General features: G+C 57.7%; 1 long non-coding RNA gene across 1 annotated transcript; it reads left to right on the forward strand.

Annotated features, from left to right (window-relative positions):
* Positions 1 to 1,181: 1,181 nt before the first annotated feature.
* On the forward strand, positions 1,182 to 4,099 carry LOC128823458 (uncharacterized). The gene is made up of 3 exons (XR_008441741.1): positions 1,182 to 1,295; positions 1,656 to 1,806; positions 3,798 to 4,099. It is a non-coding gene; the product is annotated as an uncharacterized LOC128823458 (long non-coding RNA).
* Positions 4,100 to 7,511: the final 3,412 nt, after the last annotated feature.

Here is a 7,511-nt window from a genome sequence, read left to right on the forward strand (position 1 = left end):
TTTAATGGATTAAAAAAAAAAAGTCTTTATACAAGTTTTAATGAAAAAACACCCTAATAATGCTCCCAAAGCAGGACTCCTTCAGCATGACAAGTGTGAAATAAACGGATGACATGCCTACCAACTCAAAATGGGCTGGGCCAGTTATGCTGTATACTCTTTGCTACTACTGTAGATATTAGTGTTTGTTTAATGACTTTTCTCCCTTCTCATCCCCCTTCTCCTTGATTTGACAATGATGCCTTAGGGAAACCCAGTACATTATGTTAAAAAATTAGGGTTTATTTTTAAAATTAATATTAATGGCATTTCTAATGGTTTTTAATTAATTAAAACAGCAGTTTGTTGGGATTTAAACTGTCTCCTGCAGCATTCCTAAATCAAGGTGTGCTTCTCAGATCAGAAGCCAAAGCTCAGGGAGGGAGCTTGTTACTGAGAATGTTACATCATGTGTTGTACTGTATATTTGAGGAAACAAGTCCTGATAGGACATCTGAATTGGATATCAAGCCAATTCTTCCATGACTGATAAATTGGGAGTTGGCAGCAGGTGGACTGTGATTTAGGGAGCGAAATCTTAGAATTACTGTTCTTCAGTCAGGTCAAAGTACTTTTGGTTACTTACTATTTTTTATTAATTTATTTTTCTTCCAAGAATAAAGTTCTTGCTATTTTAGCCTGACTTCCTCTGCAGAATTTGCACCAGAGAGTTCTGTGCTAGTGCAAGAGAACAGAAACTGATCAGAGTCTAGGCTATTTTCATTGTTCAAGGTGAATTAAGTATAAAAAGTAAACAGACAGCACAATTGATGCCAAGTGAATTAGATAGTTTAGTTAATGGGTGCACAGGGTCAGAAAGGTTTATATCCAACAGAGAACACTCCCTCCAAAACCGGGAATTGAAGTCAAGCACCCTGAATCTCTGCTTTTATTTGATGTTAGCAGATAGCTATGAAACCTACTGGCAAAGTGTGTCTCATCACCCTTTAGTGGCTGGTCCCCATGGATAACTGTACACATGCTACCCTTACTGCATTGGCTAAAGTGGTGGAGGTCTGTGCTGTGGATATAAAGGGGTGAACCCTGCTGATCACCTGAGTTGGGGGTCAATATAGTTCCACTTGATAGAATTTCTTAACAGTCTTTAATTACATGATCACATTCTATTTTTCCACAGGACTCCTGCCTCGTTCAATGCACAGGTTGATTCTGCTCTGGAGGATGAATCAGGGTTATGTAGTGAAGGAGACTGTCGTCTGTAGGACCGCTACCTCATGTGTCGCAGAAGTTGGAAGGTATGTAGTGAATGAAGCAGGGGATTGCAAGAAGAGAAAGGATGGTCTCATGGTTAAGACTGTATCATCCGGCATATGCATAAAGGAGCTGAATTAAGGTTGTACAGGCAACCTTAAATCCTGGCTTTTCATAACTTGAGTGCTTGACTTTACAACCTTAGCATTCTTTTAACTTGGAGTTTTGGATGTAACTTACCAATTTAAAAGAACAAACTGAAAAATCATAAATTCTGTCATGTGGAACAATATTGACCCACAACTTGAGTCATCAACAGAGTTTGGACCTTTAGATCACCAGCTTGACTTTGCATCCTCAACGTTTTAATGGAGATGTTTGTTGTAATTATCCTTATTTTACAGATGGGGAACAGAGACACAGATTGATGGATTTGCCCAAGGTCACCCAGGGAGTCAGTGGCAGAGCTTGGAATTGAACCTCCCCCACCCCATGTCCTAAGTCCCATTCTATTGCCTTAGTCACCAGATCATACTTCCTCTGTGCAGCCGCATGGTAAGGAGCAGGAGACATGGGCAATTGATTTATGTTACAACTGCAAGCGTGTCCAGAGTGAAAGCCCCACATTGGTAATAAATATTATGACTGAACTCCCCTACCCTGGGAGCCAGAGCTGACCCTCAGGCACACCCTTCTTCCCACTCTGCCCAGCCCTGGGGGCCAGCAGCAATGTCAGGCATGGTCCTTATTGCTGTTCTCCCTTCGAGCTGAAAATACAGCATCCAACGAGGGCTCGGGAGGTGGGGCTCTGGGACCTCAGCGCGGGGAGGGTTTGAAAGAGAAAGGAAAGCGCACCAGGAGGAAAAACAGGTGCGTGTGCAGCAGCAGATGGGTGGGGAGCAGCACAGTGCGGCTGGGGATGCAGTCATCACTTGCTGCTCTCTAGAGACCTGACTGCCCTGGCAGGCCTGGCTCCCCTCACTCGAAGAGAGGGGGTGGATTCCAAGTAGCATCAAAATTGTCTTGTAACCTGCTCAGGGATCTTCCCTCTGAAGACTGGAAATGTTCCCTTGATGGCCATATTGTGTTTGTAAAGACTGGAGCAGTTCATCTTTTGTAACTATCCCTGCCCTGCTTCCCTTCGCTCTGGGAACTGGGATTTCAGCAAGAGGAGGTATACTGGGACATGGGCTTGGCCTGGCCTAAGACAGCTCACTGAGGCAGGGTGGAGGGAGTGAAGACAATGGATTCTGCTGGCAGTTGAGCCTGACCTAAGAGGAGGGCAGCTGCTGCGGCACCTGAAGTTGGAGAGAAGAGGACTGAAAGGGGCGGGAGGGGCATTAAAATATACCCTGGAAGCATAAGGGGACAAAACAGACTGGGGGAAATGGATTGGTGGGCACCAGAGACATGAACAGGCCAGGGGTCCACATGGGGCAAACAGATTTGGGGGACAGGAGGTTACAAATCTGACTTACGGATTTCCAGGGGGTAAATCAGAACGGGGGAGAGGGGGAAAACACACAGGTAGAGCAAAATAGATGGGGTATTACTGGGTGGAAAAGGAACTCTTGGTGTGAATGGGGGCAAAAATAGATTTGGTGGGAAGCTTCCCATCAGTTTCAGGATGTTCAGGGACGCACCCCCATGCTCTGGGTGTCCCTAGCCTCTGACTGCCAGAAGCTGGTCAGGATGACAGGGGATGGATCACTCGATAATTGCCCTGTTCTGTTCATTCCCCCTGAAGCATCTGGTACTGGCCACTCTTGAAAGACAAGATACGGGGATAGAAGCAGCACAGACATAAGCAGCTGTGGAGGGCACAGAAAAGGAGGTCACTTCCCCACCTGCTGATGTCCATCTGTGGAATGCAGTGCATGACGAGCTCAAAAAAAAGAGAGAGAGAGATTATTAATTCATGAAATAGAAAATACTGCAAGATGCCTTCCTTTAGTGTGACATTTTCTATAGCTTCAGTTTCAGGATTCTTTATTTCTGATGCAAATAATTCTCAACAAGGAAAGTGAAGGGGATGCTAAATGTATGTGAAGTACAGGCTACGTGGAGACTAAAATTAGTGATGTCCTCTAAAATAAGAGGCGTTTGATAAGTAGGAGAGAGAAATAGAAGGTTTCACCTGGTGAAGAACAGGGGAGGGATCTAAGTGTCACAGTGATTCACCAGTACATGTTTTGGAAGTTGACAAGCTCCAGAATCTCAATTTTCATAACAAACAAACAAACAAAAAGGCATATGTGTGTGTTCATTCTGCATTTAGCTCTGGACACGGTGAGATCCGTGTGGGTTCGTGGGGGATTGAGTTCAATGGTCTGGGTCCAGCTCCTATGGAAGATCTGTGTCCCTCACACATGTGATCTGTGTGGGAGACAGCCACATGCAGTAGTCAGGGCAGGGTTGTGGTGCCTCACTAATTCTTATGCAGTTTGGTTGGGTAGAATTTTCTGTAAGTAGGTTTTGGGATTTGTCAGTTGCTACAAGTTTTCAGGCTTGCTCCATGGTGATGGCTTCTTCTTGGCTTCCAATAGGAAGGAAGCCACCTGTAGGAGGAAAGTTCTGCCCAGAATGAGTCTGATACTGACAGCCAGCTGGAGGCTCCAATCCAGGGTGTGGCTGACTGTGTGTTGGTCTGGAGAGATTCCCTGTGAGAACCTGAAGCGAAAAGGTCTGTGTAAGGAGGTTTGGGATTGTTGTATCAGAGTTGTGGTCCATGTGGACCCTGAAGTCTCTCAAGATGATGAATCTTGTGAGCTCTATCCCTATCAGATTGTGTGCATCTCTCTCTGTCCCTCAGGGAAGCCTTTGCTGCCTGGGGATCTCATCAGTAGGATGCCTGTATTTATTTTCTCTGGATTAAGTGGATGCACTAAAAGAATTGTATTGAGTGAACTTTCTCTGTGTCTTTGTGTAGAAGGGAATGGAATTGTGACTCTGTCACCAGGCTCCCTAGGCCAAATAGAGCAGGCAGGGAGGGGAGACTGGGGGTCCCTTCCAGTTCCAGGGCTTGGGGTGGAGGCCTGCCGGTGCTTGGCAGCAATGGGACAGAGAAGTGCTGACTGTGTATGGGATACGTGATCCGGCTAGGGGTGTGTGTCTGTCTGAGGAGGAGCTGGTAGTGTATGGGGGGGGGGTTCCTGACTGACAGGGTATTGGGGAGCTGTCCTTTTATGGGGGAAACTGGCAGTGTATTGAGGGGTCCTATGTAGGAGGAGGGGGGACTGTCACTGAAGGGTGGATTGTCAGTGTATTGGGGGGGCGACAGCGAAGGGGGAGGGCTTGTCTGGAGGAGCTGTCAGTGTATGTGGAGTCCTGATTGGGAGAACTGGCAGTGCCTGAGGGTCTTGGCTGGGGGGCATGTCCGTGGAGGGGGCTGGCTGCGGGGGCTGTCAGTACAGGGGGGTCCAGGCTGGTCTGGCTGGGGGGCTGGTCTTTTTTGGGGGGGCTGGCAGTAGAGAGGGGTCCAGCTTGGCGGGGGAGGGGGGGAGAGAGACTCTGTCCGAGGGAGCTGACCAGGTTGGGGGGGCAGGCTGGCAGAGCAGGGGGTTCTGGCCGGGGGAGCTGGGCAGGTGGGGGAGGGGTGGCAGGCTCGCAGAGCAGGGGGGTTCTGGCCGGGGGAGCTGGGCAGGTTTGGGGGTGCTGGCCGGGGGAGCTGGGCAGGCTGGCAGAGCAGGGGGGTTCTGGCTGGGGGAGCTGGGCAGGTGGGGGAGGGGTGGCAGGCTGGCAGAGCAGGGACGTTCTGGCCGGGGGAGCTGACCAGGTTTGGGGGTGCTGGCCGGGGGAGCTGACCAGGTTTGGGGGGGGGAGGCTGGCAGAGCAGGGGGGTTCTGGGCGGGGGACCTGGGCAGGTGGGGGGGGCAGGTTGGTAGAGCAGGGGGGTTCTGGCCGGGGGAGCTGACCAGGTTTGGGGGTGCTGGCCGGGGGAGCTGGGCAGGTGGGGGGGGGGAGGCTGGCAGAGCAGGGTGGTGCTGGCCGGGGGAGCTGGGCAGGTGTGGGGGGGGGAGGCTGGCAGAGCAGGGTGGTGCTGGCCGGGGGAGCTGGGCAGGTGGGGGGGGGCAGGCTGGCAGAGCAGGGTGGTGCTGGCCAGGGGAGCTGGGCAGGTGGGGGGGGCAGGCTGGCAGAGCAGGGGCGTTCTGGCCGGGGGAGCTGGGGAGGTGTGGGGGGCAGGCTGGCAGAGCAGGGGGGTGCTGGCCGGGGGATCTGGGCAGGTGGGGGGGGGGGAGGCTGGCAGAGCAGGGGGGTTCTGGCCGGGGGAGCTGGGCAGGTGGGGGGGGCAGGCTGGCAGAGCAGGGGGGTTCTGGCCGGAGGAGCTGACCAGGTTTGGGGGGGCGGCAGGTTAGCAGAGCAGGGGGGTGCTGGCCGGGGGAGCTGGGCAGGTGGGGGGGGGGGAGGCTGGCAGAGCAGGGGGGTTCTGGCCGGGGGAGCTGGGCAGGTGGGGGGGGGGAGGCTGGCAGAGCAGGGGGGTTCTGGCTGGGGGAGCTGGGCAGGTGGGGGGGAGGCTGGCAGAGCAGGGGGGTTCTGGCCGGGGGAGCTGGGCAGGGGGGGGCAGGCTGGCAGAGTAGGGTGGTGCTGGCCGGGGGAGCTGGGCAGGTGGGGGGGGGGAGGCTGGCAGAGCAGGGGGGTTCTGGCCGGAGGAGCTGGGCAGGTTTGGGGGTTCTGGCCGGGGGAGCTGGGCAGGTGGGGGGGGGGAGGCTGGCAGAGCAGGGGGGTTCTGGCCGGGGGAGCTGGGCAGGTGGGGGGGGGGAGGCTGGCAGAGTAGGGTGGTGCTGGCCGGGGGAGCTGGGCAGGTGGGGGGGGGGAGGCTGGCAGAGTAGGGTGGTGCTGGCCGGGGGAGCTGGGCAGGTGGGGGGGGAGGCTGGCAGAGCAGGGGGGTTCTGGCCGGAGGAGCTGGGCAGGTTTGGGGGGCAGGCTGGCAGAGCAGGGGGGTTCTGGCCGGAGGAGCTGACCAGGTTTGGGGGGGCGGCAGGTTAGCAGAGCAGGGGGGTGCTGGCCGGGGGAGCTGGGCAGGTGGGGGGGGGGGAGGCTGGCAGAGCAGGGGGGTTCTGGCCGGGGGAGCTGGGCAGGTGGGGGGGGGGAGGCTGGCAGAGCAGGGGGGTTCTGGCTGGGGGAGCTGGGCAGGTGGGGGGGAGGCTGGCAGAGCAGGGGGGTTCTGGCCGGGGGAGCTGGGCAGGGGGGGGGGCAGGCTGGCAGAGTAGGGTGGTGCTGGCCGGGGGAGCTGGGCAGGTGGGGGGGGGGGAGGCTGGCAGAGCAGGGGGGTTCTGGCCGGAGGAGCTGGGCAGGTTTGGGGGTTCTGGCCGGGGAAGCTGGGCAGGTGGGGGGGGGGAGGCTGGCAGAGCAGGGGGGTTCTGGCCGGGGGAGCTGGGCAGGTGGGGGGGGGAGGCTGGCAGAGCAGGGGGGTTCTGGCCGGGGGAGCTGGGCAGGTGGGGGGGGGGAGGCTGGCAGAGCAGGGGGGTTCTGGCCGGGGGAGCTGGGCAGGTGGGGGGGGGGGAGGCTGGCAGAGTAGGGTGGTGCTGGCCGGGGGAGCTGGGCAGGTGGGGGGGGGGAGGCTGGCAGAGTAGGGTGGTGCTGGCCGGGGGAGCTGGGCAGGTGGGGGGGGGGGAGGCTGGCAGAGCAGGGGGGTTCTGGCCGGAGGAGCTGGGCAGGTGGGGGGGGGGGAGGCTGGCAGAGCAGGGGGGTTCTGGCCGGAGGAGCTGGGCAGGTGGGGGGGGCAGGCTGGCAGAGCAGAGCGTTCTGGCCGGGGCAGCTGGGGGGGGCAGGCTGGCAGAGCAGGGGGGTTCTGGCTGGAGGAGCTGACCAGGTTTGGGGGTGCTGGCCGGGGGAGCTGGGCAGGTTTGGGCGTTCTGGCCGGGGGAGCTGGGCAGGTGGCGGGGGGGGGGAGGCTGGCAGAGCAGGGGGGTGCTGGCCGGGGGAGCTGGGCAGGTGGGGGGGGGGGAGGCTGGCAGAGCAGGGGGGTGCTGGCCGGGGGAGCTGGGCAGGTGGGGGGGGGAGGCTGGCAGAGCAGGGGGGTGCTGGCCGGGGGAGCTGGGCAGGTGGGGGGGCAGGCTGGCAGAGCAGGGGGGTGCTGGCCGGGGGAGCTGGGCAGGTGGGGGGGCAGGCTGGCAGAGCAGGGGGGTGCTGGCCGGAGGAGCTGGGCAGGTGGGGGGGGGGAGGCTGGCAGAGCAGGGGGGTGCTGGCCGGGGGAGCTGGGCAGGTGGGGGGGGGGAGGCTGGCAGAGCAGGGTGGTGCTGGCCGGAGGAGCTGGGCAG

This window comes from Malaclemys terrapin, chromosome 15, assembly GCF_027887155.1.
Source record: "Malaclemys terrapin pileata isolate rMalTer1 chromosome 15, rMalTer1.hap1, whole genome shotgun sequence".
Taxonomy (NCBI): domain Eukaryota; kingdom Metazoa; phylum Chordata; order Testudines; family Emydidae; genus Malaclemys; species Malaclemys terrapin.